At 38.6% G+C, this 27,678-nt stretch overlaps 1 long non-coding RNA gene across 1 annotated transcript; it reads right to left on the bottom strand.

Moving 5' to 3' along the window:
* Positions 1 to 13,432: 13,432 nt before the first annotated feature.
* LOC107836610 (uncharacterized) lies at positions 13,433 to 27,182 on the bottom strand. The gene is made up of 3 exons (XR_001662553.1): positions 27,087 to 27,182; positions 25,898 to 25,900; positions 13,433 to 13,444 (listed from the first exon to the last, which is right to left on the bottom strand). It is a non-coding gene; the product is annotated as an uncharacterized LOC107836610 (long non-coding RNA).
* Positions 27,183 to 27,678: the final 496 nt, after the last annotated feature.

The raw sequence follows: 27,678 nt of genomic DNA on the forward strand, positions 1-27,678 counted from the left end.
ATCACCACAGGAAATGCTCTTCATCCCTCCGCCGCGTCAAAAATAGCAGCGTTTAAAACATTTAAACTTCACCAGACGTCATCCCCTACAGCTTCATTAAATCTTTATGCTCCGGGTCTCTTTTTATGACGCCAAGGGTCCTGCCACGCATTTGTACGCAAACCACTGAAGAGAAACGGGAAGTTTGCTTTCTCTAATCTCCGTTTTCTGCCGTCCATCTGAGCTGCGCTGTAATTTACCGACGCTCGCTGTCCAAACTGCTGTGTGTAATTACAGGAGAAATGGTGGATGGAAATGGCTTTTGCTTCAACTGATGCGTGCGCACAAACACAACGTCCTGTCCCCCCCTCAAGCACACGCGATCCGTCAGGATTTTGACTCCCACAGAAACACAAGCGCCGCTGCTTATTTGAGCACAAACGGCAGCGGCGTAGGCAGAGTGTTGTACAGATTAAATATTTTCTCTTTGTGTACGCCTGTGAGGCTAGTGTTATCACAATGTGTGCCTTGAATAGCTAATCGCCTTACCGATTTGCTGCTTATTAACCCAGTTACCTTGAGATGTTCCACAAGCTTTTCTTTTGATGATTACCCAAGCTTTTTTAACTTTCTCTAATATTTTATGAAAAATGACAAGCTTGAATTCAGCTTCAGTTTTCATATCAGTTTTTTTTTGGACTGGTTTGACCTGTGTAGGTTTTGAACTAACGTTACGTGCAACAAACTCAAACATAAAACATTTTCTATGAACTGATGTTACAGTTTGCAGTAGCTTTTACAGACAAAACATCCTAAAAACACTGACTTTGTATGTAGAGCATATGTAGACAGAGCACAAATGAAGCGCAGGAACTAGAAGTGGACCAAGGGAATGGAGTACAGCATTTCCTCAGCCCAAAGCAACAAAACAACAGAGATAGCTCACTATATCCTGAGTCTATTTTTAAAAGTTGACAGGATGTCAGATTTACAGTAAAAAAAAAAAAAAAATACCCAAAACAAAACTAAGCAAACTATAGGAGCTGGTTTCACTGGAGAGGAGCCTGATCATATCTGCCTCCCATTTGACTTTTAGAAACTTTAGGAACCACCACCAAACCTGTAAGTTTATTTCTTTTTGACACCTGGCAGAAAGGAACAAACTTTAGAGTCTTAAAGCAAATATTTTATGACAGCTTCATACCGCCACCTCCTGAAGCAGCAACCGGTTCCACAGTGCAACAAAACTTACTGTATCCTTCACCTACAAGGACGACAGCCCTGCTCACGCTAAGTTTATGGGAAGCCTGAGACGTTTGTTTCACTGCGTGGAAAAATGTGCTAATCTTTTTCAGTCGTCTCATTCTTTTTGCTCAGGATTAAGTGAGTGGAAATCTAAAATATAAGATGATCCATCTTTTACCGTCATGTTAGTCTCACAATACATTTGAACATTTTGTCTTCCTTAGACGCCAGAATTGTGTAAATTGTTAATGCTGCTAATCTGGCAGAGGAATGGTGGATCTAATCATATATTTGAAACTAATCACAAGCCTGTTTATGTAATTTCTTAAATCACATTAAAAGGCAATCCTTTGACAACCTTGGAAAGACAAGTTACATCAATATTATACACACATTTATATCATTTTTACCGACAAAAACAAATCAAAGCACCACAATTACAACTTAGAATGGTCCAAATTGGTCTAATTTTCCTTATTTCTTCGCTAACATTGACCTGATAAGAAAATCATATTTGCATCCTACTGTTTGTGTTGCTTTTTTTGTTTTTTTTTTGTATTGGAACCACTCCAGGTGAGCAGATTAGAAATCAATCAGCAGCAGATTGATCCATCAACACATCATCTGAGCTGGCTCAAGTATCAAAAAACATCAAAATGTTTAAAAGCTACAAACTGTAACAGTTCCACTAAAACTACTTTTCATATATTGCAAGGCCCGATTCTGGTTATACATTACTTTTGCTGAGTGATACATAATGTTATATTTCTAAGATTGTTTAATGGAAACATGCGGTGCAAGTAAAGTATTCGCCATCTTACTGATTTCTTCTGTTGGGGATTTTTGTCTCATTTTCTTGTCATCAAGTAAATTGTTGTTATTATTGTTTTGATGAAAATAACCTGAGGAAAGGGACAGCATTTTTCAAATAACTTAGAGAAAACAGGCATCCAACCCAAACCTCTCCTTCAAGTAGACATGACTGCATTCTGAAATGTCACTTCTTGATGCCGCGTTGCCAACAGGACACTTCACATGCTCCATCCATCCAGCACCAAAAGTCCATCCGGGCCTCAGAGATTTGTTTGAATTTTTTCCCCCCTTATCTGTGAGGTATACAGAATAATCAGATGACTTTTCAGAATATTCCTGCCCATGCCCGGGACTGTGCTGCAGTCTGCCATTTGGTAAGACTGATTGACATTCAAGAGGAATCCTCACAGTCAAGTACTCCCAATGTTATGCTTTTAACTTGTTCCCCACAGAAGAGCAGAGGGATATAAAATGAGGACGGACTTGGAGGAAGAAAAAAAAAATAAAGGAGGCAGAAACACACAGATTCGTATGGCAAGAGAAAAATTTCTCAAGACAAACGCCTGGTATTGAATTCCTGTCATGGTTCTTGGATAATAACTCCACTATCCAGCCCACAACAGGCTTTTAAATGCTTGCACCGTCCCACTCCCTCCGGGCCGCGGTGGCTGCTGGAAGTGTGTTGCCGCATACAAGCTCTCGTATTGTCCCACCGCTGGCTGACTGCTGATCGTTGGATGTGACTTTTTTTGTGTCCCCCGTCTCTTCAGCAGAGCTTTGAAAGTGCGTGGAATGACAAGCAAATCATTCGGTGCATAGCGTCCATACTAATGGGAGGGTGAAGTTAAGGTGTACCTGAGCGTGGAGTCCGGGCTGATCCGCTGGGCCCCGGGGCCGCGATTGGGCCTGATTGCTGTGTGATTTGAGCATCGTCAGACTCACAGCTCGTCAATATCCCAGGATTACCCATCTGGAGAAAAAATTAAATAAAATAAAATACGCCGCTAACTAGCTAACATTAATAAGCTACAGTGACTTGCTAAGTTTTCCTGAATCTTTTTCACATTTTGTCATGTTTTCTTTTTTTTTTTTTATTGGGATTTTTCGCTATCGGTCGCGATTGCAAAGCATGAAAAAAGTTTCACCTGATTTTCAAAAAACGTTTACAAATAAAAATCAGAAAAGTGTGATGCATGTGTGTGTGTGTGGCACCCTGCAATTTTGCTACAATTTGTAGCAGCAGATTTCCTGGGTTAAGTTCCCGCCGGCTTTGCAGATCCAGAGACTGAATTTATTGCTCTTTCTTCTTAAAAGCGTGTTCGGGTTTTGATGGAGAGCAAATGTGAATCATAATTTTCAGTGCTGCTACAGACTTTGACTAGGTCATCCTAATGATGATGCTTTCATCTAAACCATTTCCTGGCACCTCTTAGATGTGTGTTTAGCTTTTTTCTTAATGTTTGCTCTTCATTCTGGATGTCTTGCTGCAAACTTTTGCTACCATGGGCTTCCTGTCTGCCATTTAAGATGTTCAAAAGTTGTAGCAATATTTTTACATTTTGCACAGTTTTGCAAAGCAGTCTACATTATTCATGGCTTTGCAGGATTTTTCAGGATATTTGGTGTTTTTCCACATTTCCTGCTTTGACACTATCTTGCTTTATGTTGCAGGTAACCCCTATAAGGATGTGCTGTAGCAGTGTGTTCTCCTGTATGCTAATCTGCTGGGGTTTATTAAAGGGGCTGACACGACTGTCCTATGGCACCAGGATTATAAAGGAAAAACCAGAGCGGGAGCTGAGCAGAATGGATCCGAACATGAGGCAGACAGATCTTATCCTCCCCTGAGTCAACCCTCATCCTGTTTTCAGGCACAACTCATCTTCTCTCTTTTCTTTTCTTTTCTTTTTCTTTTTTCTTCTTCTCTCAAAAACCCACTGAACTAGTAGAAGACAGGATGGGACTCCCGGCTTATTAAACCCTAAAGTGTACAAGAGGAATTTTTCATGCGTAAAAGATTTGCATAAGAAGATTTCACTCCATCCTGCCCTCATTTCTGTATGCTGTACACGACAAATCTTTAAAAAAAAAAGAAAAAAAAAAAAAAAAAAAAAAAAACAGGCCGGGTCTGCCACAGTCTTGTTTTAGTATCAATAACGATCACTTTTTCTTTTCCTCGTCCTTTCTTCCTGCTGATTAACTGAGAGGGCGTTTTCACAGCGGGCCACTTTTGATGTGCTGGCTTTGATTAGAACGTGTTAAAAATACCAACTTCACCCCTCTGTCTGCTCCAGCCTACCTTCTGTCTCCGCTGTCTGTTCACCTCTCCCACTCCATCTACTTCTGTCGCCCAGTTCCTTCTCCCTTTGTCTCTGTCCCCCTGAGTGATTAAAGGTTTTGCTTCAGATATATTATCATTTTCCTTCCTTCCCTGCTATGATTACATTTTTTTTCTCTCTCTTGCCATGCTTTGTCTGTTTTGTGCCAGAGGCCCTGTGCTTGATTATAGCTCTGCTCTCCATGATTACAAGCTCTTATCCTGGTGAGGAGTGTTGTCTTCCTGGTGTCCTCTTTCTCCAACAGCTTCAGTGACCTTGGTGGGATAATAAATCTAGAAACAAAACTTGGCTTCTCTCTTTTTTCTTTTTTCACAATCTGTTGTTGCAGCTTATTTGGCAGTAGATTTTTATTATCAGTGACTTTATCCATGTGGCGGCGATAACACCAGGTTTTAATAAAGCTGACATACTTCTTATTTACATGCTCTAATAATAGCTTGATGGCATAAAATTGTTCATTTACAGTGTTAAGGGGACAGTTAGTCTCTAACACACCTTACTTTGTTGATCGAGGTCAATTTTTGATGGACGGGGACAGAACAGGAGTCAATGCATGTGTTTCCATAGGAACAAACTTTGCATTTGATCTCATATTCAGTAAATTCTCACTCTCCAGCAGGAGAAAATATTCATAGCTTTTTCTGTCTGTATGAACAAAACAATATGTATGTACAATATGTTCAAACCTCCAACCACTGAGGTTTGCTAAAAAAAAAATAATAAAAAATAATAATAATAAATGTAATTTATTTGCTCTGGAGCAGATTTCTCTTTTTTGATATCTTTGTTTTGGTGACCACACACATCTCCTTTTAGCTTTACCAAAGATTTTCTTCGGGGACGACATCAGTTCTTCCTGATGCTCTCTTCAAAATATTGACTTTGTTGTCATTTAGTGCCCAAGCTTCAACTTCCTGTCTAACATATTAAAATGCTGTTTCAATAGTGCCACATAATGTTCTTTCTCTGTGACTCCATCCACTTTGTGAAGCCACCAGTCCCTCCGGTAGCTAAACATCCGCACAGTATGATGGTCCCACACTCGTACTTCACAGCTGGAATGTGTTTGGAAGCTTCACCCTTTTTCCTACACACTAACAAAGATCATTTTACTTTCTTAACTTAGTAGAAAATGTCTCCAAAATAAAGGTTCTTTGTTATTTGTTTTTATATGGCGCATTCAGGCTTCTTCCTGTCTGAGGGACTTTTCAGTTCTTGTAGGTTTTACTCTAGATAAAGACAATTCAGAAGGTGTCTTGCTTTTGTTCTGGAGTTATTAAACTCACATTGCTTCAAAACACTCTTGTCTCTGTAACACTGAACCTATCACCTCTGTAAATGGTGTGCTACATAGATGTTCCCATGGTGTTTATGCTATGCTCAGGATGAGAATCCGACGTAACATCACATTCTTCCTGCAAAAACATGCATGTTCAACGATTTTCTGTTTAAACAACTTGGTAACAAATAACTGTTAAAAAGTTACATAGAATAGAGTAATTATTCACACAGTAAAACTCCTTCTCTTCCTCCTAGAAAAGTGCTAATACACTGTAATCTGGGATTAATCGTTTTTATACCAGACTCTTTTGCTGCATTTCTGTCCTTCATGGCTGGAGTCCAACACAGTTTTGCTATATTTTTAAAAAAAAATCCCAACTCCTCCACAGATCACGCTGAACATGCAAAACATGGTTTTGTCATCTCACATTAACTTCCTGTAAAACTGAGGAGTGAGCATTTCACAGTCCGGCTCAAAATGTGATAACAACAATTTATGCATGAAATCTTTGTCAAAGCTTTAGGTGAACCCCCCCCACCCCCCGCTAAAAACGAACCATGTTTATATATGATGCACTTTTACAAAGCTGGAAGGTAATATACAACTATTTATTTGTTCCAGTTTTGTTAAAAAAAAAAAAAAACAATTTTCTATCCATGCAAACTTTTCAGGAGATCACAAAGAAGAAAAAAAAAATCATGCATGTCACTTCCAAGGTTTATTGAAGCAGAAAGCATTCATGTGATTCTTGAAGAAATCCTCCAAAAACCTCAGGGATTTGAACCTCTAAGGCAACAGTGCTAACTGTACGGTCACACAGTTATGGTGTGATTTGATTACATAATAATCCAGACTTATTTATACTGTGGTCCAATAAATGCAATAACTCAAACTCATTTGATCCAGGTTAACTGAACGTAAACTGTATATTAAGCACAATGAGCTATTTTACTAATGTGACATTATTTTTCAAGAATTCAAGGTATTATGATAAAAATCACAATCTGAGTTGTACATTATGAATTGTTTTTCTTTTTTTTACAGACAGTGAATTTATTTATCTTTGTGTGCTGCGTAATAGTGGAATATTTTGACCTTACTGATAAAGAACGGATCTCCAGTCCTTGAGCGGGACACTCGCCACAGTCCTCGGGGAAAACCAGATAAGATACTGTGCCACTCTGTCACTTTCTCTCCTGCTGATTGCACTCGCAGACTTATGATTCTTTTGCAGCCAGAAATCCATCCAAGCGAGGACAGCATCAGAAACGGGTGCTAAGTCTACAAACCGTGGTGCAGGTGGGAAAGAGAGCAAGAAAATTAATGTTTGCCGAGATGAATTACATTCTCCTCCTTTTACAGTATCCATAGAACAGTAATAGAAAATGGCACCGAATCCCCTGTATGGAGAAAATTACCAGCTGCAAGGTGCTGATAATCTGTGACTGGCCAGACGTTTGATTAAATAAAACAAACAAAAAAAAAAAAGCAAAGCTGGGGCTTAGAGAAATAGCAGGATATGATACCAAAGGGAAAACAGCAGTGCAGGATGTAAATTCTACCCGGGCAATAAAGCTTACGTTTATATGACTTCAAATCAGAAAAAAAAAGCAGGTAATAACGTGACTACATAGTTTAGATGCTTTCCGACAAGCTGTACTGACAAAACATGAAGGGTAAGAAACTGTAGTCATGTGAGGCGGCACAGAATAAAAGGATATTATCACATTTTGCAGCAAAATTATGTTTCCCTGGATTTCTCTTTGTTGAAACTCAGGTCATAAGGAAAAGCAAAGAAACTTGCGAGTGCTAGAAATGAGGACGAATCCCACAGCAGCAGCAGCTGAAGAGCTGCGTTTACTGAAGAGAGAACATTTTGAGCTCAATGTCAGAGATCAAAAGGTCTCAAATAACACAAAAGGCTCTAGATTTATTACTTAGTCCTACTTCTCTGCTTTCTTTTAAAAAATATCACAAAATTAGAGGATCGTTTAACAGTAGGTACTCTTTAGTGGTTGGAACAATGCCGCTTTCTTTTACTGCCATCTGCTTGTGTCTCATGAGGAATGAAGTGCTTTAATGGACAATGAAAATAATCCTTTCTCTTAAGATTTTATGGTGATTTCCATTGTAAAATGGTAAAACTAAGTCACGTTAACACTAAATTTAAAAGCTTATGGTTATAATAATTAAAAACCAGCAACTGCTTCGTCAATATTACGTAAAAGTCGATTTAAAGGTGCAAGACAAGGAGGGTCTGTTTTAGCATCTATGAATTACGGATTACTTATTTTTATGGGGAGCTAATATGTCATTTTTTCTTCTTTTTCTCTTTCCTTTGGTTTTCTATTTTATTTGTATTTCCTTCTAATTCATGTAAAGCACATTGAATTGCCATGTTGCTGAAAATGTGCTACGTAAATAAAATTACCTGACCTACCTTAAGATCCTAAACATCTCCTAATCCTTGTATTTCCCTAAACATCTTATCTAAAGCCATAAAAAAGTGTATTATTTGTTAATGTTCTGAAGTGAAAACATCCTGCTCATGTTTCAGATGTAAAATGTTCAGAATCACTATTAAAATCATTTTCACTGAATTGCTTGCCGATTTGTTCGGATAAATAAAAATGTCTACACGTGTCGTAGTTCTATTTTCCGATGTAGCGACTTGTGTCTCGGTCAGCTCCGCAACAGCAAGGTTTCAGAAAGTTCCAGATAAATAATATGATATCTGCATGATGCATAAAAAACACACACACACATAAAATTATTTTATGTCCCCCAAATCTGAACAGTCTCCTCAAAAAGTCTGTGGGCACAATTTCATTACCAGCTGCCGTGCAGACTTTAAAATATTTAGGGTCTGCTTTAAAAAAGCTTAGCAGCAGCAGAAACCGGGGAGAAACACTCCTGCTCACATTACTGAATCATTTAACACCACTGGGTTTAATCCTTTTAACATGTTAACTGTGGAAGTCAGACAGAATGAAGAGGAGGAACAGAGAAAACGACGAAGCTCATGGGAGAAATGAAGACAAGCTCAGCGATTTGGACCTTCAGGAATCCTCGCAAAGGGAAATCTTGCTGCCATCTCCAAATGGAAGCCATTTGTCATTATTTCACTGCAGATGGGGATACGTTATCAAGTGTTCTTCTTTTTCCTCCTCTCTCCATCTGTCACTTTTGTCTCGCTGCATCCATCATAGCCGTCGCTGCTTGTTGCCGACGGCTTCACATGTACCAGCCGGGCTTCCTCCAAATGCTGAGGAGAAAGCTCTCTGTCTTTCTGTGATGTAGCAAGTAAAGATCAAGTGTCTTCTTAATTACAAATGCTGATGAAAGAGGAATACTTCCTCCACTCCCAGCCTAAAGCATGAATAAACCAAAGATTTCCTTAGAAATAACTGAGGCATGATTTAGAGAAAGGAAAAATTATTAATACCAAGGAAAAACTGCATCAATAAGAAAACAAACGTGTGCCGTGGTTTGCATTTAACAGATTGATCCTGTGATTTGTGAGCTGGAATTCGATTATTAGTTTGTCAATTTAAGTGGATGGTCATGATTTCCATTTTTGGATGATAGGTTGGGATGTTGTTTTGCAACTTAACCAATTCTTTCACAATTTCTTCCCAAAATGCCGTGTTCTTCCAGAGTCAAGTTTCCAATCTTTTCAGTGCCTCTGTAACCAATTGTTTTTTTAATGTCAGATATTTGTGCAGCGGTTAGACTTTTGCTATGAGATTAACCCGTTTCCTTCTACTTCCCAATTCCTTGCTACTTACCCAATCCAAGCTTTTTCAAAGCCGTTTATCTCTGTACAGGGATGTGAACCACAGTCGCCCCTAAACAACATTCCTCACCTCCACTTTCAACCTTCTAGGAACTCTCCTTCCTCCTGCAGCCTCTATTGTTTGTTTATTTATTGCTCCTTTTGACTCCGCTCCTCCTCCACCTCTAGAGGTCCCGACTCCGCCACGCATTCAGATCTCCGTCTGTCGACCTTTTGCACTTGCTTGTTTTACTCGCCCATACATCACTGCCCTGTCACCCCTGGCTGTTTACCACTCTCTGTTTCCCCATCTGTTCAGAAGCCCCCCCCCTTGGTGCTCCACCCTCTCACTCGCCTCGTGATCACTGATTTGTAACCCTTGCGACTTGGCCGTAGTTCTTCCAGGCGGCCAGGAAGTCACACAGGAAACAGATTTAGTAATGCTTTAAACAGGGAAATGTATATTTGGGCAGGCAGACGTCTGTCTTCGTGTGAAACCGTCATTATGGAGATTGAAATGTCTGATAAGGAAAACCTCAAACATCCTTTTTGCGATGATATCCATTTACCATCTGATTGCACTGTAATAATCATCACCGCAATAAGTTTTCATATAGATTCAAGCTACTTTGGATTGTTTTTTTTTTTTGTTTTTTTTTGCTTTAATAAGTAATTTTCATGCAAACTGCATTTTACATTGGTCCTGCAATGGCTGTCCATTTCAGGACTACATAGAGAAGTTTGATGCATCCAGTGTGTAGAGAATAAATGGGTGGAAGTCTAAGCTAAACTAAATTACAACATTTACCTTTACGGCATCCGAGGTGTTTTCTTCTATTCACAAATTGTTGACATTTTTATTGTATGAATGTGCTTTATTTTACGTTTGGAGAGCCGAGGGAAAATTTCCACCGTGGCGGACAATGAAGTTTTATAATATCTATCTAGGTAAGTATTTTCCAAGTAATTATTTCCTAAATAAAAGTAGTTACTCCAGATTGGCTTTGTGAAAAATTACAAAAATAGTATTTTTTGGACAGAGTTTTAAAGTGAAAATCTTCACAGCATCCAGCTCCCATCCAACAGCTCCTGTTTCTAACAATGTTCAGTTTACGGTGTCAACGACCCTAAACTTACCTAGATCCAAACAAAAAGTGATTTAAAAGTAACTAAAAGCAATTATTTACTTTTTAATCACCTTTTGTTTGGGTTTAGGTAAGTATGTAACTTGTAACTGTACCCAGCTTACAGTATTACCCAACCCTAACCGCTCTGCAGCTGTTATTCAACATACATAGATTTTATCTCCAAAAGGATGCAACACACATGCACACACACACACGCACACACACACACACACATGCACACACACATACACATACACACGCACACACACATACACATACACATGCACACACGCACAGTCAGATAACAGAAGTTTATGTTGAGTGCTGCAAACTTTCTGCTGATCAGTGTCCTGTCTTAACAGGAAGCTCATATTTGCTGTTATGACAAACATTCTTTCTCTCACAGATGGAGGACATGATATTACGGAGGATTGTTTAAATAACTAAAAAAAAAAATGAGGGTTATCCTCTCAATCTGCTCAGTAAGTTTTACATGTGAAACATTTAAAAGCAGAAAACTGCACATGTTGCATTTAAGAATAAGAGACCAGCCGAATGCAGATGTCTGCTTTCTAGCGGCAGGCTGGGGTTGCTGCTGCACATGAACTGGACCTTGAGGTCGTGTTTTTCACCCGGTTTAGTGCTTATTCAGCTTTCTCTCTGTGGCGTATCAGTGGGAGCGTGAGGGGCAGCGGCCAAGCTGCTCTTTCATGTGGCTGAACTCCTTTTAGCAGCAACAATCAGGTCCCCAGCAGAGTTTGGGTTTTGCTTTTTTCTAATTTTTTTTTTATCAGTATTAAACAACACAGAAATAACAGCTGGGAATCTAGGTCTTTGTGTTTTTCTTTTTTTTTTGTTTTGTTTTGTTTTGTTTGTCGTTTTTCACATGTCAGCTGAAGAAACCCCCCCAGGGAACTTTTGTGCAATCCAAGTCATGAGGCATATCTGATGTGACACTGATGATCAAATTATAAGCAGTTTATGAAAATGCCTGGTTGTTTCATAACAACCAGGACTCACCAGAGATAAAACCAGAGATAAAATGGTTTTATCTCTGGTGAGTCCTCCAGTCGTTCCAATTTTGCCTTATTTGCTCATTTCAGCTGGTAATTTTGTGTTTTCTCTCAGTGTTTTTTCTCTTGCTACATCTGGTCTGGCGCTCTGTTTAGATGCAACACCTTTCTGGAGGAGGGCATCAGCTGAGATACTGCTGCCAGCAATTTAACATTCTCCTTCTCCTGCTATTAACTTTTTACTTTTCTTTGACATAGAAAGTACGCCTGGATCACTGCTTCTTTTTTGTGTGTTTGCTCGGTTTGCTCAAACCCAGAGTCAGTGGTGGAACCAGGTTCTGCTGGAGTGTTTTTTCTCCTTCCACTGTCGCTTCATGCATACGACATATATGGGAAGGCAATGACACGTCGCAATCTCTTGTCTCCTCTCGCTCTGAACTGAGCTGGAGGAGTGAATGCTGCACATCTATGACTCGATGCAATCTGCTGTGCAAACTTTTTAAACCAATTTGATCATCTAGGGATGAATGTTGGATTGGATTAAATTGACATTTTTTTGTAAAGTGCCTTCAGAAGATAATGAATAGACATGAAAAAGCAAGACTTGATTTCCACTACAATTCATATTGTCTTTTCTTTTTCTTGAGGAAATTTTTAATGCACTCCAGTGGTGTGACAAATAAAAACACGTCTAAAAAAAACTAATTTAAATCACATTTTTCCCTGTTGTCGTATGATATCTGTTTATTTCTGTCTTTTTTTGCACGGCTTCATGAAGATCTGCCCTCAGATACAGGGAGTTGAAAAATATTTATAACACACTCCATTTCACATGTTATGACCTTACAGCCTCCAACTTCTATGACTTTTTGAGACTTTATGTCATGCGTGATTGTAAAGTACGAGAAAAATAATAAAAGGCTTTCAATATTCTTTACAAATAAAAGTCTGGAAAGTGTGGCATTTACTGCACATTCAGGCCCACGAGTCACCAGCTTTTGCTTCAATTACAGCAGGAAGTCTTTTAGGTTTTGCCTCTTTGAGCTCCTTTCATCTCCTCATTAACAGCATAAATTTAGAAAAGCCAAACAGATTCTCCTAAATGACTATTTAAAGACTAAAACTGACTTTTTGGGTATTTTTTCCACAACCTCATCAATAGTTGTAAGGATGTCACACCCAACATTATGACAAACATGTACTACACATTTCAGTTAGATACTTTCAAAAGGACAAGAATTGAAACTATTATGCAAAGCACCATCACCTGTTTCCAACAAAAACATACCAATGATCATTTGATCTGCTCATCAGTAACACCGTTTCAGCGTAACGGTGACCAGTATTAGTTCCTTTTTTTATGGAGTCACTTGAGTTCACTTCAGCTCAGCTCTCTTGTTTGCACTGAGTTTAAGTGACTTCACATGTGAAACTCACATTGTTTTACTCAAGACTCTAACTCAGACACAGAGCAGTCTGCATTTCTGCTTTTACAGAATTTTACAATATAATTCATATGTTTGCATGACAAAACAAAATGCACGTTTGTTTGTAAATGCTGACTCCTATGTTTAACTTTTTTTTATTTTATTATTTTTTTAATTAACTTCTGCCCTGAGAGTCTGTCACTGCTTCATTTGTGGCTGAGTGCTCTTCTTTTTGACAATGCTTTTTTTTTTTTTTTTTTTGCTAAATATTTAAATATAGTTAAACATTCTGGAGAAACAACTTTACTCTGATGAGCTCGCATATGTTTATCTTTGTAAGTAAATGTCAGATTGATATTTGCATTGGAAAATGCACTCATCTCAATAAATGAGAACAGCAGAAGAAAGTTAATTTATTGTAGCAATTTGAGTCAACTTTATTATCTAATAAAAATCCAAAAATTTAACATTAAGAAAGACAAATGCAAAAGTATTTTTATACAGAAATGCCTGCTGGAAATCATGCCTTTGTTCTGTGTGGTCTTTTGCATGATTGTGCAGTGAGGCAGGAAGCAGATCCGTCTGTGGCTCAGTTGTTAAAGAAGTCCAGGTTGCTTTAATAACGACCTTAAGCTCGTTTGCATCGTTGGTTCTGGTGTCTCTCATCCTCCTCTTGAAACCACCCCACTGAGTTTCTGTTGGGTTTCTGGAAGGTACTGGCCAGTCAAGCAGACTGATACCACGGTTATTACAGCGGGCTCTGGTTCTTCTGGACAAATGTCTGGTCGTGCTGAAAAATGACATCAGTATCCTCGGATAGTTTGTCAGCAGAACTTGTCAGCAGAGTCATCTACCAGCAATTTCCTAGTAAACGCCTCAGCTGACTCTGGGCTCAATAAGTGGACCCAGTGGACCCGTGCCAGCGGATGACATGGCTGCTTAAATTACTGACTGTGGAAACTTCACAGTGGAGCTCAAGGACCTTGGATTCTGTGCCTCTCCTTTTTTCTCTTTAGCTCAGGAACGACACTTCTGACATTATGTCTGAGTTACCAGGAGCTCAGCACAAGAATGCAACAGCTAGACCTCATCTCTTTAAAATGTCTTTCATTTCATCAGCATCGTTGGTTCTGGTGTCTCTTGTCTTCTTGTAGAAGGTACTCCGTTGTTTCCCTGTTTGGTCTTGACGATTCAGATACAGCCCACAAGTTGCTAAACTCCCCAGCAGATTTTTCTTTATGATAATCTCAAAGCTGTGATTGTACCAGTTGTTGGTTTACAATTTTCCTTCCAGCAAACTTTCCAGCAACATGCTTGAATAGAGTATCTTGTAAACAGTCAAATGTTTTTTTTTAAAAAAAAAAAGACCTTTAAGGCCTGTTTGTAGAATATGTCAGTGACTGTATCCTGGACAGTTCCCTAGGCTTGAGGATATAATCAATAAAATTAACATAGACCAGTATAATAAAATATTGGTCTACAGCAATAACACACTTTTCCAGAGAAGCTTCATTTTAGGTTTTCAAATGTGTTACTGGATATGAAATGAGTATTTCTAGTACATCACTCTCACTTTTTTAATTGGTTTACTGAAATAACACGAAATAAATAAACTTTTTGATGATTCACTGATTAATTGAGATGTACCAGTATAATATGCAGAAAAACAGCAGCCCTGATTACCAGCGGCATCATTAGTGCTTACATGCAGGTGCCCACACACACTTTCCTCTGCTTTTGTTATGCACTGAAATCCACTTCTTTGTTGCATTCCAGACGCATTCACTTTTGCAGTGGAAACAATGTAAGAAAAGGTTTTGATCTTCGCTGCATTCATCTCCAGAGTAAATAATCCCATAAATAAAACACCCTTTAAATTAAACCACCACAAAACCACAGCGGTGAGATAAACACCTGCAGAGAAGCGGGAGCAACGGCTGTCTGAAATGGTGAAAGTGAATCTGCTTGTGGTTGCCGCTCATCTTTTCTTTCTTTCTCTCTGTTTCGTCTGAAACTCCACGGCCAGATCTGTCTTTCTTGTTTCGGTCACTCTGCACCCAAAGCAGTCCAGCCAAGCGCCAAGCATGTGATTCTTTTAAAACAGTTTTCTCACACAGCGCTGACCTTTCCAGGATATCGTGCCAAGGGATGCCAGCTAGTGTCAGGCCCTAAATAGATCATTAATGACCGGTGCATCACTCTTTCCCAAGCCATCTTCGCACTTGGCCGAGTGTGTAGAAAGTCGCCCGTTCCAGTCATTAATGGCTGCCTCTGGCGAGCCTGAAGCAGGAATTCACATGAAAAGTACAAAAAAAAAAAACTAAACTAAAACACCAACCTTCAGCCAGGGTGGTAGTGTGCTACTGGAGATGGATTTTCTCTCTTCACAGTGTGAGCCGCTGCCAAGTCCGAAATCAATCCTGAGAGGGAAAATGAAGAACGCAGGGGGTTGCTGCAAACTTGGGCACTCTTCAAAAATACTTTACATCGATAACATGCTGTTTAGTAAGACGTTTAGTATTCTGTGGTACTGCGTTATATAAAACTGAAAATCGAGAGAAAAATAACTCAATCACTTGCTAAACTGAGTTGTCTGCAACTTCTGTTTTTCTCCGCAGGGAGAAGGAAGAAGTTCTGTAAAACAAGGTAAAATCGACTTCTTAGAGGATGGACTTAAACATCACACCAGCATGCAAAAGAAAACAAAAGTAGTCCCTGTATTTATAGTTTTTGTTAGTTAGTGACAGTAACACAAAGAAACATTTGTATAAGGTTGTTAGAAAAAGTGTCCAACTTGTTCAGATGTGATGCTGTTTCCACGTTGGCACCTCGTAAAATGCCTTTTTTTCTTTGCAGATCTAGAGACGGAATGCTAAAGGCAAACATAGGGCTGTAAGTATGCCCAGGGTTCTTCATCACTGCAGATAGAGCACATGCATAGCATAGAATGGTAAGTCAGGTCATGACTATTGTGTTTTGTTCTGGATTTTTGTATTATTATAGTTGGATAGATGCTTTAAAGTTGTATCTGAATGTATTATAATATGCTGAAAAGACACATAAATAACAACAAATAATAAACATTTTTGTCCAAAATATGGTTGAAAAATTTGCACAAAGCCTTTGTTTGTTATATTTTTGCTTTTAAATTGCTTAGTTTTTAGAAGTTTTTATTATTATTATTATTATTTTAGCGATAATCAATTGAAAATAACTTTTAAAAGGAAGTAAAAGAAAATCTGAAATATTTGACTGTAATATTTATACAGAGTAGAAATAGGTGCCTGGTCTCATTGGACAAAAAGTTCACCCTTCATGTTCGCACAATGCAGCAGGCATGCAGACTTAATAAAAAAAAAACCTTGTCGCTGATTCCATTTGTAATAACTTTCCTTCTGGCTCTTCTGAATCTCAAGCAGGTTTTTGCACAGGCAGCTTCACCAACTCAGCCTCCTGCTGTTCCAGTTTAATGTCTGAAATCTGCTGGGAGTTGTTTCATGGAGCTGTGGGAGAATCCGTGCGCTCCCACCTCAATCTTTCTCTTCTGCTGGAGTTCTGCAGAAAGTACCGACGGAAAAACACAAAGCAAAATCCATTTCTTTTGGCAGTTAACTAAAACAGAAAGGAAAATAATGAAAAAAACAGCAACAAAATAAGAAGAGTTTTCACCAACAGCTGGTCTTTAATCTGGTGCTTTCAGACGTGTTATTATGAGATAATTGGAAGGAGAAGCTGAGGCATCATCTTTGACAGATGTCTGGATCAGCTCTACCCTCGTAGGTTATACTTAGATTGAATGTTCATCAGATCACTTAGGTGCCGATTAGCTCATACTTTATTTCCAAAACTGATGATTATCTTCACATATCTTATCCAAAGTCATTTATCCAATTTTAGATTGAACAGAGTACCTGGATTGAGAATGTAAAGTAATTACAGAATGGTTGTTTTGCACATAAACTCTTGATAATCTAAAGAATCAGATGAAATTCATGCCTTTTATTTGTTTAAATGGTACAATGGTACAAACTTTTTGTATTAGAGTCCAGTTATATTCTGCTGCAGGGAGAGTAACAGAGAATGGGGTAGGATTTAACTTCAGGGAATAATGCTAAGTGAGGGTGATCAACCTCATTTTCTATTGCAAGTACCTGACCAAGCAACCAGTCATCCAGTTCATGTGACCATTTTTTCCCCCACTTTGAGTTGGTTTGCAGCAGCTGATTGCTTCATTGTGATAGAACTGTCAGCATGGCAGCTAATTAAGCTGTTTACCTAAGTGGATGGAGAAAGGGCATACTCAGGTCAGGGGTTTAATCCTGTGTTCTCCTCCGACGAACAAGTTGGAAAAAAATCTACTTTGATGCAAAATGAAACGGGAATTCTTACTTTTAAGACCATAATTTTACTTTATATGTTTTATTTTGCATTATGCATAATTTTTGTTATTAGGACATTTATTTTGAAAGGTTCTAAGTCGGAAGTAGAATCCAGCATGTTCCGCTGGATGAAAAGGGATGAACGTAATGGATGCATGTCATATGGAAATATGACCATAGCAAGTGGCTGTCGAAAAAGCAATTTAAGTTTAAAGAATTTGCTTAATGACCTCATTTCTACCTCGAAGGAAGAAATGAGGTAGAAATGAGGTATGTTTATATGTTTTCATATAAATCTTTTTGTGTCTTTATTGTATTCATTACACCATCTCATGTAAGTTCATGCTGCATTATTGTTCGACGGTGGTGTCAGTGGGAAAGAAAGCGAAACTGTGACAAGTACAACTTTAAAGATTTACATGTAGAAATTAAAGCTGATTTCGTACCATCAGTAGAACAAAATCTTTATTGTCGTTAAGAGGTGGAAGTGATACTTACTTGGGACAAATGAGGTTTGTCAGATGCCTCGAAATCCAACAAATACTCCAGATTATGTATTGATATACTGGATTAAGATGATGATTTTCTGCCAAAATTTTCGTTCATCAAAGCTTGCAACAGTTTTCAAGGAAATAAAGTAGCTTGATTGTTGACAACACTCAGCAAAACCTGCAAAGTTTCTGAGTCCCAACGTTTGAGCTAAATGAAACGCCTACAAAGAGACAAAATGGAGCCAACGATGTGTTAGCATCTTATTTGCATCAACATTTTCATCATTACCTCATTAATTAATGGAAATCAGTCATCCCCCTTTGTTAAATCATAAAATATTTGTGATAAACCATTTTTTTTTTCTTCAACTTGAAAGAAATTCAAGAAACGATGAGTAACAAAGTTATTGACATAAACCAGTCTGGGAAAAGTCAAAAGCAATTTCTAAGGCTCTCGGATTCCGGTGAACCTCAGTGGGAGCTGTGATACATAAATGGAGAAAACGTGGAGCGGTGAACCGGAGCAGCATCTAAAGCACAGTAGCACTTGAATGCGTCAAGGTCAGAGTTTATAACCCACTCATAAAAGAGAGAAAACAACAACAAAGCCCCGCCTCACGTTTGCCAGGAAAAGTCCTGATATTTGCCGAGAGTTTAGGAGGGGAAAAAGTCATGTGTATTGACGAGAGAAAAGTAAAAACCCTTGGATGCTTTGGGTTCCATCACATGTGGATGAAAACTGATGAAGCGTTTCGCCGTCATGACAGCTGCTGCAGAAGCAGGACAACTTACTCTACTCAGTGGAAAAATACTAAAGTCCCTCCATTAGTTTGTGACCTTAAACTCAAACTAATTTGGTTAAATCATCATTTGAAAACAGCTTTTGTATTTATTCAAAAGCGAGAACAAAAGAAAAAATATGCAAGGGGGCAAATGCTTTTTGTACAGAACTGCTGGAATTAAAATAATTTCAACAATTGTCCCAACATCCACTCAAAGACCGACACAAATTTAATAAAGATGTCTGTGGTGCTCAGATGCGTTAGGCAAAAAGCTTCATTAATATTACATGGACTCAAATAAAATCTGGTGGAGTAAAACCTGCAGTACAGTAAAGCATAACTTTGCTTCCCCCTTTTATCGAAAAGCACGTATCCGTGCTTTTATATATATATATATATATATATATATATATAGATAGATAGATAGATAGATAGATAGATATGTGTGTGTTTGTGAGCTTAAAGCAACAAAAGCATAAATATTTTCGCTCTTCTCTATTACAATAGCTTAATAGGTGCGTGGTTAGCACAATGCATAGTAAAAATGTTTCCTGGCAGGTAAACACATCTAAAAGCATCCTGCAGAGTCTCGGTAAGCAGAAAGACTATCTGAAGACTCAGTCATACATTAATAATAAGAATATGATATGAGTCATTACAATGCTCTTAAATGCATGTTGTTAGCGAATCGCTTGAGACAGCTGAAAATACTGTTTGCTCAGCCTCGGCATACAAAGAAGCGAAGGGAGAATAGATGGGAGAGTTATCATGTCAGAGCCAAGCAGATGAACTCCAAGCGCCCTACATACTTTACTAATTAGAGTGAAAGTAAAAAAAAAAATAAAAAAAAAAAAAAAAAGAAGGAAGCGACAATTAGCTGGGGAGAAATGTACTGTCACATGGACTTAATAGCATCCTTTGAGGCATATTATTGTCCCACACATTCTGTCTGGGTATTTGCTGTTCTACCGCAAACAAAGCAGGCATGCAAATTAGAAGAATGTATCTTAATAGGGCCGTATTTGCTTTGGTGTGGCGTTTTCCTTTTTTCTTCTTCTTCTTCTTCTTTACAATTTAATATAGACACAAACAATCCCAACTGACCAGAATAAAGCATAGCGATATTCTGGAGAAAAAAGGCAGTCCTTTCTTTACTGAGTCGACAGCAGCATATGGCCCAAGTCTTGTAATCTATTATTGTAGATCTTTCCTCTAACATATGACTTTGCTCCGTCCGTGTTTCTGGGTAACACAGCTAAATATACCACAGTCATCAAAATGGGTCCTGTACTATCCTCCAATCTTTAATTCTGCTCTGCTAAATCAGCCCCTCTGTCTCTCTCAGTAGCAGGGAGTCTTACTAATTACCATTTCAAATCTGTAGTTTGGCTTCCAATTCCCCCTCATTATAACTTATGGGGAGTCTGGCCAATTTGGGAGAAAAAGGAAACAAGTCTTCAAAGCCCAAACAGAGCTGCAGTGAAATTGCACAGCGCTGCTCCAAACCGCACAGTCGTAAAGCAACAATGGTGGCTTCGGCAGTCCGAGTGGCCGCGCGTTGGGTTCGTTTGTACGCCGGGTCATATTCGTGCACGCATGCTGCGACTGCAAGCCAGGCAGGGTCAGTGTGAAAGCGTCAGTCTGAGACCAACACATATGTTAAAATAATTACTGTCTTGCTCTCAAGAAAGCCACACGAGAAATTAATTATACATTACTACGACTGACAAGCAATCACGCCGCACATATCTGCTGCCTACCTGTTGCGCTTGGGGTGCTTCAGCATAACAAGATGAAGTCGTGCTGCTAAATTATGCAGCGGGCCGGGCCGGTTCGATTCAGTCCTTCACATCATCTTAGTGGTGTTTCACAGTATTTGTTTTGTCATGCAAATCCTCGTTGCTCAAAGCCCTCTGATGGATTAGACAGCTTCCTTATTACAGAGGCTTACAGCTCCTTGTTTTATGCGTCGGCTCTACTTACAATGAATCACGCGTATTGTATGCACAGAACAGAGGCAGAAACTCACCGGCAATTTCATTAAGTAAGCCTAAATTAATTACTGGTTGAAACAAACAGCAAATAAGTCGATCACGGCGACTCTAGACCGGTGATGAGGATGATTTGCTGAAATTGAAAGTGAACAATGTGATCAGAAAGAAAGGGGATTTGGACGACTTTGAACGTGGAACGACTGTTTTGTGCCGGATGGTGGGCGTGTCAGTATTTCAGAAACTTCTGATCGTTTGAGATTTTAACTCAAAACCATCTCTCAGGTTTACAGGGGAATGGTTCAGGAAAGTACACTAAACTGGTTTAAGTTGAGAGAAAGGTGACAGCAGCTCAAATAACCACTTATTCCAACCAACCATGGTATGCAAAATCTCTGAACATACAAATTAAACTTGAACTTGTAAATAGGCTCCTGCAGCTGAGGGCAGGGTGTGGCGATCCGCAAAAGGCTTTGATTTGTGTTTGTGTTGGGATTGTGATTTTCATAATTGTTATTTATGTCTTACTATATATAGGTCACGTCTCTGTGTCACTATTGTAGTTTAGATCTTGCAGTACTCAGTTAATTCAATTGTGTTTAGTTTCTTACTTTGTATTTTGATAAGTGTTGCATTTTTTCCGTTTTGTAAATCAGCTCCCTCTGTGTTGTTGTGTTTCTAAGTCACCTCTCCTCTGCTCTGCATTCTCCTCCAGCCATTCTGCGTTTCTCTGACTAGACTAACCTGGTTCCAAAATCACCCAACACTCAGTTTAACTTCCTGTATCTTCCTGTTCCCGTTCATGTGCTTTTTCATCCCTTAAACCCGTAATCATCATTAGCTGCTTTGTTCTGCCTACATTTAGGTCCATCTGCTATAAAATATAACAGGATCAGAATTTAAATGATGTGAACTAATGGCTCCATCTTGCCTTGCATCAATGATTCAGGCTTGTCAGGAAGCTGCAAGGATGATTTTTTTTTTCTTAGATTCCTTTGGGTCCCTTAATACCAGCATTGTTTTATTGGTACAGCCTACCTGAGTATTGACACTGACCACAACCATCCCTTTATGATCAGAGTCCACCCATTTTCTGATGGTTTCTTCAGCTAGGATAATAAAGAACGTCCCAAAGCACAGATAAGTCCAAACTAACTTCTTGTACATTACAATAACGCTGCACTCTGGGCAGATGTAGTACATGGATCTACAGGCAGCAGAATAATGAGATTGTGACAGTATGAGTATAAAAAAAACCTAATGATCATTTCTGAAGTCCAGTAGTTAAAGCGCAGCTACAGAGAACTGAAGCGGATCTGAAGCCAAAAGAGGTTAAAACCAGTCACTATCTAATAAAGTAATTGGTCAGTGAGTATAAAAGCAAGACACCACTTAAAATGATCTCTTTTTTTATTTCTCTTCTTATAGGTATATGTTTGAGTAAAATGAGCATTGCTATTTTATTCTGTGAACTACTCACAGCATGTTTCCGAAATTCCAAGCAAAAATGTTGTATTTATTTGCAGAAGATGAGAAACGGTCAAATTAACGGAAAAGATGCAGTTGTTTCAGACCTCAAATAATGCAAAGAAAACAAGTTAATATTCATTTAGAAACAACACTAATGTTTCAACTCAGGAAGAGTTCAGAAATCAATATTTGATGGAAAAACCAGGAGGTTTTCAATGGCGCTCAGTGCTGTGGCCTTTTAATTTTTCCCAGAGTTGTATGTATATTTTGCTGGAGAATCCCAGATGAGACAGATGTCAATAAGAGACGCTGGCTTGAGTTAAACACAAACTAACAGTAAGTGATATATTGGTGTTTATTTATTTATTTATTTATTTATTTATTTATTTATTTATTTTGCAATGTTTTCAGTAAATTTCAAAAATCCCAATTCCTACATTTCAATAAAAACGTGAGCAATAAGGGCCGATATCGAAGTTGTCCTTGTCAAATTGTTGCATCTATGAAAGTGAGAAACAAAACCAATATCTGATTACACATTATGTGTAGAGCTTTAATTCTGTTTTGTCACCACAGTTTTTAGTTGTGTACTATTTTAGGTTTTTTTTTACATTTAAGTAGATTTTTGTGTTGCTCATGTTCTGTTTAGGGACTACGCCTGGATTTTACTGTCCTTGTCTTGTTCAGTTACATTATCCCACGTTCCTTTGCAGTCATGGTGTAATTTCTAGCCTTTCTTCCTCAGTGCATTTGTTCCTGTGTCTCCACACTTCATTAAATTCATCATTTATTAATCACTTTTCTTTGCTATTCCCTCCCTTCACTCTTTGCACATTCTTCTGCTGTTATCATGTTGGACCTGTGTTCCTCTGCTGACTCACTTACATTGTTCTGTACATTTTTGGGCTGTTCCTACTAAAAACTATTCCTTTGATTAAACTGAACTTTATACACGATTCTGCATAACTCCTGCCTGCATTTGTGTGCTGAAAACTTTTAATTCTGGTTTGCAGAAAAACACACAGTACAACCACATCCACAACCCTTCCGCAGTCCTTGTTAGAAACTCAGTAAGAGAGTAAACGTCACGGTCGGACAACAAGGTTGCAGTGGGTGTGTTACTGAAACTACAAACTAAAAAAAAAAAATTAAATAAACCTCATAAAAACCCACACATGGTCAGTCTGCCTCCTACTTAATCATATTATCACCTAGTGACAGTCGACTGGTGTAGAGGAGAATATTGTGCTGTGTTATTCTAAAGTATGACAAATTGGTCAAAAAGCTGAGATCAGGGCCTCACCAGTCATATAGTCAGATTTACCTTACGAAGAGAGGAGGCCAAACTAATGTGACTGTGTGCCTCAGGTACAGGATCACCATGACAACATTTAAAATAAGAATAGGATATGCCAACAAAGTGTTTCCACACTTGGACATGACATTTGATAATGATGACCTTAATATTGATGGTTATGCACTATACAGGAAAGGATAGAAGTTGTTTTGGAAGAGCTACATCCATATATTAAAATAATTTTAGGAGTATGGACCGGCTAGAATGTATTTCATAAAATACTGAAAATGTATCTGTGCAAATATAAAACCTCCTCATGGCAAACTAACAATAACTGGATGCACCTATTGACTCCCAAGTTCCAATTTATTTGATTCTGAACTGAACGACGATTTGTGATTTATTAAGTAAAGTATAAGAAGATTTGAATATTAATTGCACATGTTTTCTACTGAAAGTGCCAAAGACTTCAACCGATTGGGGGGAAAAAATTGCGAAACTTTCAGTCTCAGTGTGGCTCGATTCACTGAGTGACTTTATACAAATTTCCAACATCTGGATTTAAATTTTTTTGGTTGATTTTGTTCAACACGACTCTTGGGCGTACTGTCGTTGTCCTTCAGATTTGGTTTACATTTATAATGTGCACTATTTTTATGCGTACATTGGGTTTATGAATAATTTCATGTGGTTACCTTGGGTTGCTGTCCAGCACAACAAACCTACTTGTTTTTACAACTTTCTTCTGAATAACATTTAACTTTCTTATCTCACATTTACTTGGACAAGCTTATGTAACGCTGAAACATTATGGTGGAGAGCATATAAATTATTCCTCATGAGTTTAAATTTTTAATGCAAAACTTTCCAAATGACTCGTATGTGGAGATTTTTTACCACTGCCAGGCTGACCGTTTATTCACCTTCTTCAGATCTGGTTCTGAATTCAGAACACAGTGTTTGGTACCGACTTAAACCACCAATCCAGAGTTTTTCCAAACCCGCCTGGGGCTGTTCAGAAGTCCTGCAGAGTATGTTTTCCCACACTGCACAAAGCCTGGCAGATTTCTTTCACATAGTTTCACCTAAGCACCAGATTTTCCAAACACCTTTCCAAAAATTGAATAAAATAACATGCAAGTTTTATGCACTGCAAAGCCATCAGTTTTTCATTTTTGAAGTTATTTTTTTTTATTATTCATAATTCTGTTTATTGTCTTGTTAAATATTTAAACCAAACTGATTTGCTTTAAAACATTTTTCTCTTTTAACAGGTTTTTGCACTTGCAGTTTAGAACCAGAATATGACCATTTCTCTAGAAGCAGGAGTTGGAAACCTGCCATATCACTAAGGTTTCTTCCTTTGTGCTGCCCGAGATGGAGGATATGGGAAGAAATGAAAAAAACTCATCCTACTCACCCAGTGATCCTTCAAAGAAAGCCTGGCTGGCTTTCACTGCCAAGCATGTTTATTCAGGCACTTAGAAAATAGCAACAAAAAAGCTCAGACCAGAGTGAATTTCAGTCATGGTAGCTTTACATGCATTCTCTGCAAGAAAAAAAAAGAGAGAGTGTGATTTAATCTTTTCCCTCAGAATATTTTTAGAATCTGCCTGTCCTTTGTTAAGAGGAGGAAGTGGTGCAGCAATCGCCACAACTCGTTAATCAAACCAACTAGTGCAAAAGGCTTCATTTCCCCTTCATGTCCTCGACAAACTCATACATGTCCAAACATGACTATTTGTTATAATGATTCATCAGGCCAGTTGAATCATTCCTAACCCACCTTCTTAATCTTACAATTTTAAATAAAACCTAAAACCCCTCAAACACACGTAATAAGCTGTAGCCAATTTAAAATGATAGGAAACAAGATCAATAATAAATTAAAATATATTTTGACTTATATCCTCTCTCTGTTGCATGGTTGAAAAGGTTGCTCTATAGCTTTTGTACTAAAAGGTTTTTTTTTCTTCAGCTTATCTTCCAGATCTTTAAAACACAGAAGTGCAGTCATGATTATGTTATTCTATTTAAAGTGTAAAGTTTTCATTTCCGCTTTTTTTTGCTCAGTGACTGAACATTTGCTTATGCTAAAAAACTGCTCAAAATTCTTGTAAGGCATAACGAATGAAAGGAATAAGATGTTATGCTTTACGTAAATGCAGTGCGCTAGTACATGAAGACACAAATAAACAGAATTTCTTAGCTTATTCATATATTCATGGCACTTCATGAAAGAAAAAGCTTCAAGTCACATGTGGGCTACACAGTCAGGTTGTGATACAAACATCTCACTACAGACACAAGTCAGAAACCGACTGACTGCTATAAGTACATGCATTCTCAGTCATGTGTGACTCATCATTTTAGCTGTTGTTCCACTGAAAACTACTTGTGCTCACAATGTGCTCACAATGTGCCACATACATAGTTTCAGTTTTCAGCGATGCCGTTCTTTTTCCAAGAGCAGGATGATTATGCAACAAACTGGCACATGAAACTGACTGATGGATGGATTTTGGTGTACAAGTTTAATTCTTATGAATTTGAAATATGACATATCTACACAAGGTAAAATGTGCACAAACAAACCCAGATACTTACTCACACCTTCACATATTTAATTAGACATTCATCAGAGAGAACTGCATTTTTCCGCAAAAAACATAACTAAGTCAAAGAAACATAATTAACCTAGAGAAACAATAACTAGAGACATAAACTAGAAGGACTGAGATAAGGTAAAACAGAGCAAGACTGATCTAATAAAGAGACTAAGGAATAAATAATAATAAACTGTGAGGATTTGAGTTTTTGTGTGTGTTTATTTTCTAGGTTTTGTTTCCGAGTCTTTGTGGCGTCCTGTCTCTTCCCCCTTGATTGCTTCCCAGGTGTGTCTTGTCCCCTAATTACCTTCCCTGTGCATTTAAGTCCACCTGTGTCCTTTGTCTCTTGTTGGGTCCCTGTCTAATGTCATTTGTCGTACCAGTCTGTCTAAGCTGTCTTCCATGTTGTCAGTCAAATAAGTTGTTTTGTAGTTTAGTTAAAGTCATCGCAGTAGAACATAAACCACTTCATGACAGTAGGACCTGACCAGTAGGGTGAGGAACGCAAGGAAAAGATACCGCAACATGGACCCAGCGCAACCACAGCCTGATGGGGGTTTAAACAAATTTTTATTACAAGTAAGACGACAACTAAACTATTTCTACTCTCACTCCGCCCTGGGAACGGGTAGGTGCTACGGAGAAACTAAGAACAATTCTTGAGACAAATCTTTCACTTCTGGTTTCCCTTGGACTAATGGATATTTTTGAAGAGGTGAAGTGGAACAGGCAGGCTGCTTTTGCTCAAGTATTAAGTAGGCCCATTCCACACATCACCATTTTTCAGAAGTTTGTTTGTCCCTCTCTGTCTTGAGCTCCGCCGTCTGTCTCAACTCCGTCCGCGCCTCCAGCCGCCGCTGTGCCCTCTCCACCAGCTGCCGTCCTGTTGGCTATGGGGTTCCAGGTGGCCAGGCTGGCCCCTGGTCGTCAGGCGGCAAGGCTGGTGGCATGGCCTGCCCCACCTCTGTTAAAGAAAAAAAGCTCTTTAACATATTAGAGTTTTGGTCTAACACAGGGGTGGGCAATCTTGGTCCTCGAGGGCCGGTGTCCTGCAACCCCTAGATGACACCCTAGAAGAAATTACAAGTCAATTAAGCTCCAGTTACTGCTGTCTGGATGTCCTACCCACACATTTCTTTAAGAAAGTCCTGCCTGTCGTTGCTAATGATCTGATCTAAATGGTGAAGTTATCACTCTCTTCAGGTGTTTTCCCCCAGGCTTTGAAAACAGCAGTTATCAAACCACTGATAAAAAAAAAACAATCTAGACAAATCACTACTGCAGAATTACAGGCCGATCTCCAACCTCCCATTCATCAGCAAAATTATTGAAAAAGTAGTTTTTAAACAAATAACTTCCTAACAATCAACTGGTTTGAATCTTGCATAAAGGACAGTGATTTCTTTGTTTCAATTGGAAACTTCTCATCAGGTCAAAGGTCACATGTGAAGAAGGACCACTTCTTTTCAATATTTATATGCTCCCACTGGCCCATCCAATTACTGAATAAATGCTAAGAACAGATCAATGTGTGGATGTGTGAAAACTTTCTCCAGCTGAACAGAAACAAAACTGAAGTTATCTTTGGACCTAAAGAGGAGCGAACTAGAATCCATGCACAGCTTCAGTTATTACAACTAAAAATCAGCGATCAGGCCC

This window comes from Poecilia formosa, unplaced genomic scaffold (assembly GCF_000485575.1).
Source record: "Poecilia formosa unplaced genomic scaffold, Poecilia_formosa-5.1.2 Scaffold70, whole genome shotgun sequence".
In the NCBI taxonomy this organism is placed as follows: Eukaryota; Metazoa; Chordata; class Actinopteri; order Cyprinodontiformes; family Poeciliidae; genus Poecilia; species Poecilia formosa.